Source organism: Odontomachus brunneus, unplaced genomic scaffold (assembly GCF_010583005.1).
Source record: "Odontomachus brunneus isolate Ranch 3 - 2012 unplaced genomic scaffold, Obru_v1 Obru_scaffold_194, whole genome shotgun sequence".
NCBI classification, from domain to species: Eukaryota; Metazoa; Arthropoda; class Insecta; order Hymenoptera; family Formicidae; genus Odontomachus; species Odontomachus brunneus.
The window spans coordinates 245,939-254,511 of record NW_022639644.1 but is presented as its reverse complement, the minus strand read 5'-3'; the positions used below and the strand labels follow the sequence as shown (position 1 = coordinate 254,511).

Here is an 8,573-nt window from a genome sequence, read left to right as displayed (position 1 = left end):
TTTTTTCAAATCAAAATAGTGCAAAAGCACATGTCGAAAAAACACTTTATCGCGTTCCATTTTTCACAAAGCAAAAGAAATTGTTGTTTAGGAAAATAATTGTGTATGCTGACTGAATGTTATCGAGAAATGTCGAAATTAATCACAAACTACCTGTTTCGTTAGTAATGACTACTAGAACTGTTTGCATTGCCATCTAACATTTGCGGGCGGAAACAAAGTTAAGGTCCTAATATATTAAATGTTCCGGTTAGTTTTGAGGACTTATTATGGATGGCTGTAGCTACAAATCTATTAGAGATATTTTGAAAGTTAGTACGTCACTTCGAAACTTGGATATTTCTACAATTAATATGACACATATCATATCGTAAAGATAACCACACAGTGCGATTGAAAATGAGATATGATAAAGAGCATTTTCGTCGTTTATTGACGAAATATGCTTTATTGTTTCGAATCGAAGACTGCCGAAGCTCGCCTATTCATCTCAGAAACTTATTTTAAGGGAATACCGCGAATCTGAGCTATTTGATTTTGATACTCTTTTATAAGTATGTAGAGTAAATCAATACATGAATAACGGTACATGCATTTGTGCCCTACCGCTATTTAAAGGTATGATTTACACTCTCAAAGTAAAAAGGACAGTTTCACTTTTTTGTGTATTACTCTTAAATTAAAGGAGATAGAAAAAATGTTTTCGAATAAATGTTTAATGGTAAGTTAAGTACTATATATTGATAAAGCATAAATGAAAAAATACCTTCTTTATTGTAAACCATTTTTTTATAAGTATTTTTTTATTTATGCTTATGTCAATTTACAGCACTTAACTTACCATTAAACTTTTATTCGAAAAATTTTTTTCTATCTCCTTTAATTTAAGAGTAATACACGAAAAAATGGAATCGTCCTTTTTACTTTGAGAATGTAAATATATCTTTAAATAATGATAGAGCACAAATGGAATATACCGTTATTCATGTATTGATTTACTCTACATATTCACAAAAGTGTATCAAAATCAAAAGGTTCGGGTTCGCGGTGTTCCCTTGTGAGTTTGCTTCAACTAAAACATATTGTTGCACCCGTGCCTTTCAAGTCGTTCAAGCATTCCTTGACGATGGGTTGTTAAGTAAACAATAGCTGACGTGAGAGAGACAGCTGACGTGTTAGAGAGAGAGTGGACAGCCAGCCGTGGTTGCAAACGGACGTATAAAGATAATATTGTAACTGAGCTCGTTCAATTGTGAATTGCTAATTGTAAATAGTAAAAGCTTCTCGTTTTTATAAAGTGTTCCGTTTATTTCTCCCGTGCGCAATCGCGAGTGTAAGCGGGAGCTCAACAATATAAATATTGCTCTCGACGATTCAAAAGTGATGATTTTTATTTGAAAGACAAGAAACAAGTCAAACAAAAAAATTCGAAGTGGTCGAATTGTTTCATTCTTGAATAAAAATTTAACTCAAATGCTTAAAAAATTAGCTGAAGCATTAAATGTTGGTAAATCAACCGTTTTTTATTATTTACACGGAAAAGATTAAAAAAGAAGGCAAATAGGTTTCATATGAATGGTCTAAATTGGCCATTCAAAATAGTTTAACCATTTGCATTTCATTGTTTTCTCGTTACAAAAAGAAGCAATTTTTATATCAAATTGTAGTTGGTGATGAACAGTGAATCTACAAATATAATCCTAAGTGTAAAAAATCGTAGGTTCAAGCCAACTATCGACATTGACTCCAAAACGAGAAGCGCGAAGCTAGACAGTATATATTAACGCGAAAACTTAAATTGAGCCAGAGAGGAGCCTAAGAGCGGCCACCGGTCCGATTTCAGCGGTCAGAACTAGGCACATTTTAGATAAGCCATCTAACAAAAATGCGTCTAATCATGTCTGTTCGCGACGCGAGCGAAAAACCTAGCGAAGATTCGTCGCGATGAGAGATCGGCACCGTCACGTGTCTTCCACGTGCCTAGGTGTTCCGCGGCGCGTGCCAGGTAAGCCGTAATAAACACAGATCGCTTTCGGTTGTCATAGCAACTGCGGATAAACAGTGTTTCCGCGAATCGAAGGCCGGCACGCGCCGTGGAGCCCTACATAGCGTGAGATATCTCCTTTTAAGGAAAATTCGGCACGCGACCAGCGATCACCTTTTGCGCTGGACCAATCAACGGTGCCAGAGATGAAGAGAAGTGGGCTTGTTCCACACGGCAATTAGCCACGTTTTATAGAAGGCCACTCAGTCGTGCATTCGAGGAGCTAACAGCCAGACGTCGGAAGAGTCGGAGCAATCTCTCGCTTTAATAGTAAGGTCGTATCGCGTAGTCAGCTACATTCGATTCCTTATTTTCAAAACGGCTCTCTTGGTTTCATTTGAATTCCGAATTAGCGGAATTTCAATTCTCATTTTTCTGAATCGCCAGTTGCCGTCGGCGACCGCGCTCTCGCGCAGCTCCGGATTGCTCCGCTCTCATAGCCGTCGGCCGTTGCGACCGGTGTCTGCCTTGGCCGTTTGTTTTCTCATAGTTAATCGCTGCGTTTCCGTATTGCCTCGAACGACACTTTATCTGTACATTCGATTAACATCGCGCGCGCTTGAAATTGTAATTTCGTGTTTTGTGTCGTCTTGCGCTAAAGTGCCGCGGAATCTCGACGATCATTTCGGGACAGAGTCAGGGGTCACCGCGATACAAGATCTCCGTCGGCCGCGTCAAGATCTCCGTCGGCCGGGCATCCGTTGGATGCTCCACAAGATTTCCGTCGTAATTGTGTGACCGAAGTTTCGGCTCTTAAAGAAGATTTCCGCTCCAACTCATGATCGATTCGAGACAACCGCGGCGTAAAATTATCGAGTGTTAAATAAAGTGAATAAAATCAATTTGAACAAATCAGCTCCGAATCGATTTCGCCTCCCTTTCCTCACGCCGCTGGACCTCGTGCGAGGTCGATCCGGTAAGCGTCATTTTCTCCGCTAATTAGAGAGAATTCGCTACAATGTCCGTTAGGCGCATTTTCTCAGTACAATGATAGTAAGTTAGAAAAAGACAGATGTCCAATCGCTTTGTTCTTATCTCACCACTGATGAGCGGATCGCGCGACGTAGGCATCAAGCGAGCTAGGAGCAATCTTATCGCAAAGCTAGATCATCTCTTATCAGTCTTTCACACGCTGTGTTCTGCGTAATTTTGGAAGCAAAAAATATTTGGAAAATGGACAATACGAAACAATAAATAAATATACAAAATTTATGTATAAAACACTTTACATATTTGATTTAACATGGAAGCAATATATACAGGATGTATTGTAACATATGGGATCTACTTCTGGGATGGATAGGGGGCACAAAAACAATGAAAACAGAACATATGAACATATTTCATATAAACATTTCATATGAACATATGTTCCTATTTGAACTTGTCTCGAAGTAATAGCCATTTTTGTATTTCAATAACCCGTAACTGCTTACTGTCATAGAAGGTGCTCGAAATGGCTACCATCTGTCTGTATGCAAGCTTGCAGTCGTCGTATCAGAAAATTTCGCAATCTTTCAAAAATTAAACCAAGATCATGTACAACAAGCTTGCCAGCAGATTCGACATAAGTACATCTGGAATTTTTGGAAGATTGCGAAATTCTCTGATATGACGACTGCAAGCTTGCATGCAAACTGGAGGTAGCTATTTCGAGTATCTTCTATGACAATAAGCAGTTGCAGGTTATTGAAATACAAAAATAGCTATAACTTCGAGACAAGTTCAAATAGCACACATGTTCATATGAATTTTTTTAATTGTTTTTGTGCTTCCTGTTATCTATTCCTGAAGTGGGTTCCACATGCTACGATACACCCTATATATATACATATATACACCTTTTACAACATTACCATTACAACGCAATGTAAAAGACGCCATAGAATTATATTTTATATTTATAATAGATAACTGTTATGTTTGTGTGCTACAATATTATTTTTATTTGTTCCTATTCTGCAAATTTACGTCAACTTAACCTCTTTAAGGCAATATTGGTGCAAAATGGTGCAACATTGAAATGTAACCCTAACAGCACAGATGTCCACAGGATATCTTGAGGATGTTCTAAGGTTGTGTTTACATCCTGGGAATGTTCTTAGGTTATCCCAAGAAGATCTTATTTTATTAGGGTACCCAGCGAAAAATAATTCTCATCGATGACCGTCGATGACATGGATGTCATCGATTGACGCCAAAACGATGTCCCATCGACATCGATTTTATGGTTTCGATGTCGACTTGACATCGTTTAACCGGCAATGGATGAGCAATTTCTCGCTGAGTATAACCTATATTGTAACTCTGAATTATCTTATAACAAGGTATACAGTGATTTTCGTGAGATACAAATTGGAAAGTATAACATTTTCTATTTACTTGCCTTGGTGGAGTCAAACTGCGAGCGATATAATTGAGAATTGCTGAGAATTATTCGATGCTACTAAATTCCGCGACAGTTAACTACAGAATGATGAATGCTGCTATTCTTGCAAACTGCCGATGATATTACAACCAATCACAGGCAACATAATGCAACCTATCAAAAATCTCTATTTTCCCGCCAGATATATCGCGTTATTACATTGTTTATATTTTCTCTTCCTGACTATTGAACTGGTGCATTAAGAGAGCGGGAAACATATAGGCCGGTATTCATAGTCAGATCTTATATTTAAGACCGTCTTAAGTTCGTTAACATACTTCGTAGCCAATGAAATGATCCGTACATCATCTGAAGATAAACTTAAGACGATCTTAAATATAAGATCCGACTATGAATACCGGCCATGCGTAACGCACAATGCCAGGCAACAGACAATGGGAACAGGGAATAGAAATTCAGATTGGTCAGTTTATTTGTATTCCTTGTTCCTATTGACTAATGCCTATTCCTATTGTCTTATGCCTGGCATTGTGCATAGAGCGTCACGCTGACTGCGAGAACCGTAAAGAAACATTTGTGGCACGAAAATAGAGCTCTTGGATAGGCTGCATCATGTTGCCATAGCCTACAATTGTTTCTCTGGTAATTCACCAACAGTTTGCATGGCAACAGTCTGTATCATTTTGCATTTAACCATTGCAGAAGCGAGTTGCAGAGACTAACTTATAGTAGTGGCAAGACGAATAATTCTAAACGAAACTTATGAGACGTAGTTACATCGCTTGCAACAGCATATCGTCAAGGGAAGTAAATATGGAATTTTATAATTTGAAACCTTCTTTCTCGCGAAAATCCGTGCATAATATGTCAAAACAACAACGAAGTAAAATTATGAAACAGGTTAGGAAAAATATACGTTCGCAGTTTGTAAGAAATGTGGCACTTCTATAGAGTCGAATATGAATAGTTGTGATATTGAAGATATTCCCAGTTTGTCAGTTGGCTTTGTCGCGGATGATGCTAATGTTACCGATTATAGATATGATATACAAAATTTTGATGAGTCTTCTTCTTCCTCTTCATCGTTCGATGCTTCATTCACTGAAACAATCCACATTGAACCTTCATTTGGCGAATGTTTGGCATGCTGTTTTGTCGATAATAATTTAACGCATATGCAAGGTAATAGTATCTTGTCTCTTCTTCGTTCACATCCCTGTTTTAACAATTTACCAAAAGATGTTAGGACGTTACTACATACACCACGTGAACGTGTTATTACGTTTGTTGTAGAACCAGGAGAATATGTTCATTTTGATTTGGAAGTAGGGATAATTCAAAATCTTCGTAATGTTTCCATTGTTAATCAATTAGAATTAGATTTCAATATAGATGGATGTAGTTTAGATAAATCAAGGAGTATTCAGATATGGCCTATTCAGTGTAGAATTGTTAATATACAGCATATAAAGCCAATAATAGTAGGAATTTATAAAGGTGCACATAAGCCATATGATCCAAATATTTTTCTTCAAAAATTTATTGCTGATATTCAGAGAATTATGTGTAGCGGTGGCATTAATTATCATGGTAATAAAATACCGATACAACTGAGATGTTTCATAGCTGATGCACCAGCCAGAGCTTTCATTTTAAATCATCGTAATCACATGTCTTCTAACCCTTGCTCCAAGTGTAAGATTTCGGGTATACGTCACGAAGGTCGTTACATCTTTAATGGTATTAATCATTCTCCTCGAACTGATGAGGAATATAGTAGATGTTTAGACGAGGATCATCATAGAGGCAACAGCTCATTATCGATGTTGCCAATAGGTATGGTATCACAAGTGCCTTTTGAATACATGCACTTAGTATGCTTGGGTGTCATAAAAAAACTTTTACTTGCGTGGGTATATGGGAAATACTCACGTCTGTCAAAATTATCAGGAAGATCTATTTCTGTTTTATGTTCGAGAATGAATGTTCTTAACAAATATTGTCCGTCGGAATTTGCGAGACGTCCTAGATCTCTCTATATGTCTTCAAAGTTTAAAGCAAGTGAATATCGCCAATTTCTACTATATACAGGGCCAGTTATCATGTTTGGAATATTGGACGAACGATTGTATAAGCATTTTTTATTGCATGCAGCGATAAGAGTTTTGGTGTCTAATTGTTTCTCAAGACGATATTTGGCCTTTGCAGATCTTGCTTTGCAGAAATTTGTTCTTCGAAGTCCAAATCTATATGGTTCAACGTTTAATTCTTATAACGTACATGGCCTTCTTCACATTGTCGACGATGTGAGATGTTTCGGTACATTAGATTCCTTCTCCGCTTTTCCTTATGAAAGTAATATGTCAATTTTTAAAAAATATTGTCGCAAACCTAGTTTACCTCTTCAGCAATTTTTCAATAGGATGAAGGAAAAAGATTCTCACAGAACAAATGTTAACTATAATATGGATTCATCTATACATACAATCGCACTGCGAAGTAATGATATTAATTGTCGACAATATCGTAAGATACGATTTAATGGAATATTACTAAGTATAGAGATACGTGATAATTGCTGCATCTTACGTGATGGATCTCTTTGTCTCGTTTCCAAAATTATTATGAATAATATTGAAAACGAGACAAATAACTCCTATCGTTTAGCAGTCAAAAGATTTTTACAGGTTGAAAATTTTTATGATATCGGCATGTTATCTTCGATTCTTCAAATATACAAATGTTCTACATTAAATCACGAAATATTTTATATTAACTTGGACGAAGTTCTTGCAAAGTATTACAGAATGCCACTTTGCAATTCGACATGGACACAAGATAACAACAGTAGTGAAGAAGATGATTCTGAAATATCAGCATATATTGTCGCTGTTCTTATACATGATGAAAAACTATAACCAATATTTTCCAATATCCTCGGCAGCTTACGTTGCGTATACATAATAATTTCTCTTAATAATTTTTCTAATAATTTCTCTAATAATTTCTCTTCACTTACATTCAACATTTTCACGAATTTTAACATTTTACAGTTTCACTGTACTGTCTAAAGATATTTAAAAGTTATTGAAATGATTAAAGAGACTGTATTGGTAAGGTTTAGAATTATGAACAGTACTTGAATTTTTGAAAGAAAAGTCCGAGGATGTAACTGCAACATATAATATATGTGTTACATATTCCATTGTGCTGACTTCATTACTTACAGGAACAGATGAACCAACCGAAGCGCGTCGTTGCCAAGCCAACTCGTTACCAAACAACTTCTTCAGAAGACGAATCTCAGACATGTCCACCCAAAAAGATACGTCACGATCCACCGGCAATCACGAGTGCGGAGATAGATGAAGATGTTGACGACCTACGGAGCACCCTACAAGATTTACCTGGAAATATGGATAAGACCAAACATATTACCTATTCACAACAATTAATACAAAATTTCCCAAAAGAATTCACAAGCGTACCACACATATATACTGAATCAACATATACATTACCAACATATACGATACTTTCCACTTCACACATGTATAATCAACCTACATATATATCAACAACACACACGACACTTTCCACATCACACATGTATAGTCAACCTACATACACATCAACAACATACACGACACTTTCCACTTCACAAATGTATAGTCAACCTACATATACATCAACAACATATACGACAGTTCCCACATCAGACACATTTATTCACAACAATCAATACAGTGCTGATTTAGTATACTCGACATCCGTTTCAACATGTACACAAACACATACAAGTGAAGTAATGTATACAAGTAATGCATGTGGTTCTCGGTTTCAGACAAACTTGGAAAGCTGTGAGTCAGCGCAAAAAAATGATCAGGATAAGTATGAAAGATCGTCGTGGACTCATGAAAAAATTATTCGGTAAGTATATGTGTTTTTATAAGAAAAGAAAAGAATGACACGGTATGAAAATTAGAAGTGGATGTGTTGCATACGTACCGTACAAATATCAATGACCATTAATTTATATTTGCAGATTAATTAATGTACTGCAAAGTCGCGTAGATAACGTACAAGGAGAACTCAAGTAAGTGTTACATATATTTTGCATTTTGTAATATGCAACATTTT

At 36.5% G+C, this 8,573-nt stretch overlaps 1 pseudogene; it reads left to right on the top strand.

Annotated features, from left to right (window-relative positions):
* The first annotated feature begins 5,392 nt into the window (after positions 1-5,392).
* Positions 5,393-6,416, top strand: LOC116851863 (annotated as a pseudogene).
* Positions 6,417-8,573: the final 2,157 nt, after the last annotated feature.